Source organism: Epinephelus moara, chromosome 11 (assembly GCF_006386435.1).
Source record: "Epinephelus moara isolate mb chromosome 11, YSFRI_EMoa_1.0, whole genome shotgun sequence".
In the NCBI taxonomy this organism is placed as follows: Eukaryota; Metazoa; Chordata; class Actinopteri; order Perciformes; family Serranidae; genus Epinephelus; species Epinephelus moara.
In genome coordinates, this window is record NC_065516.1 from 34205106 (window position 1) to 34207406 (window position 2301).

Here is a 2301-nt window from a genome sequence, read left to right on the forward strand (position 1 = left end):
TGAGCCCACTAGATGGCGCTCATAGTTTAAAGAGAGAGGCTCAAAGAATGGCAATTCAGTGTGCTTTCAACCTTTTGTTGGACAAAAAGCACCATCTAGTGGGCTCATAAAATAAAGAAAATGCTTCATGAGGCTTCATTTGGCCATCACTAGTAAACATACCTCAGGTAGGGGAATGCAACCTCTCATCTACGAACGGATTATTGTACAAGACCAGCGAAAAGGTTCTGAGGACCGACGGCAGCAACACAGCACCCAGCTCAGCAGGAAGACAGTGTTTTTCCATTGTAAAACCCACCCCGTATTTAAGCTGCCGGAAACAGCAGCACAGTCAACTCACGCTACAGCATCTTCCTTATATGGCAATAGTTCACTGCTACATAAAGTAAACAAGGCCTGGTGCAGAGGTGACCAGCCAGGTAAAATAACAGGACTAGACAGGGTAAAATGAGAGTGGTCAGAATTTAAAGGGGCCCTGCTGCATAAGTTTTTCATTTATTCTATTTTTCATCTCTTCTCCATTGTCTTACATCCAAACAGTAGTTCTATATTTATAAAATACAGAAACATGACACATAGTCATCCTGTCATTTTTGTTCTCCTCGCCTGCCCTCTCTGCCCTTGTCTCTCTCCACCTACGTACATGTTAGGGGCCAGTTGCCAACCGCAGCTGACAGATGTGGAAGTGCTAACCGTCCACACTTTCACACCCATCCACTCCCATCCTCGGGGCCCTTGGGTGACACGGCGAGGCACGCCATTAACACAACTATCAACACAGGGATGAAGCGCTGTCTGTGCTACTCAGCCGAGGAGCAGGTGGCCACTCGTCCAGGTGAGAGGTAGTTCAAAGCAGAGCCTGGTTCGTGACAGGTATCAGAAGCAGCACAAGGGAACCGGTGCATGTGGAAAAACTGAGCTGATGCACCACAAGTCGCTGAATCCACAAGAGCTAATGATGTCAAGCAAACAAATCCACAAAATCCTGCAGCGCTGCGGCCCTGACAGATTGACATGACCGCCTCTTTGTTTACTCCGTTCACTGTTTTTCAGAAGTAATAAATTGGAGGAGCTGTTATTTCTTTGACCTTTAATTGACAACACTATGACGCAGACTGGACTCAGGCTGAAGTTTTTAAAAAAGCCTCTTGAGTTTGGAAATATTGATTGACAATGCGGTTGAAAGAATGCTGTTATGAATAATGCTTGTTAATGAACAGACTCGGCTGTAACACAGGGATTCACACGTTCATTTTCTCATCTTTTGCCAAAAACAAAGGGATGTGCTTTGACTGCATAGTGCCTGTGGAAGACAGAATGAATGCAGTAATAGTCAAAATTTGCCCGCATGCGACATCTGCTCCAGAATGAGGCTGCTTCACTCACATCAAACCTAACACACTGTAGGAGATGCTCATATGAGCTCCTGGTTGTGACATTTGAATTTAGAATTCACTGAATCAACAAAGTTTGATTTGAATGAAACCACTGTTTGCTGCTGTCAATAACCAGTTCATATGGCACAGCAGTGTTCCAACATGCTCCCAGTTCATGAAAGCATTTACATGTGTTGTACGGGAGGAAATAAATGCAAAGCAAAGACAAAGAAAGAATAATTTAAAACATGTGTGTTTGCAAAGTGGGAGACGATATTTCAGGAGCTCTTGGCTCCAGAAGTCAGTCCCATTAATTCGTCCCATAGATACAGGTACGCCACTCACAGTTGGAGCTTCTCCACAACTTGGATTTGCATGAAACTCTCCAGATTAGATTATCAATACAGAATGGCAATGGCAGCTGAGGCTCATGGGAAATGTACTACTTAGATCCGTCGTCATGCCAGAAAACCTTTATGATCGTTACATTATGCAGTCTGGCAGTACTTCCTGGTGGCATGTCCAGGGTTCACCCTGCCTCTGAAGAGAAAAGGTGGTTTTGATTCTGCAGTTCTGAGTCCTAGAAATTATGTTTACGTACAATATGAAATAGCAAATACATTTTTGTGGGAACTGCAATGCCACATAGTCAGAACTGTGTTTTCTAGTAACATAGTGAGGAAATGTTGTTAACATAAAGACCTAGCAAGTCGCAAAAATGTTGATAATGAGCATATCAGCAAAATGTTCACTGACAACGTATTTCATTCAGTCTTGCAATACATTATCCACTCGTAGTTACTTAGGATGACCATATTTTGATTTCCAAAAAAGAGGACACTCGGCCGGCCACGACATAGCCTACTTAAATGATACTCGCAGTTTACTCAAAGATGCCTTATAATTTTAATATATTTAAAATGTA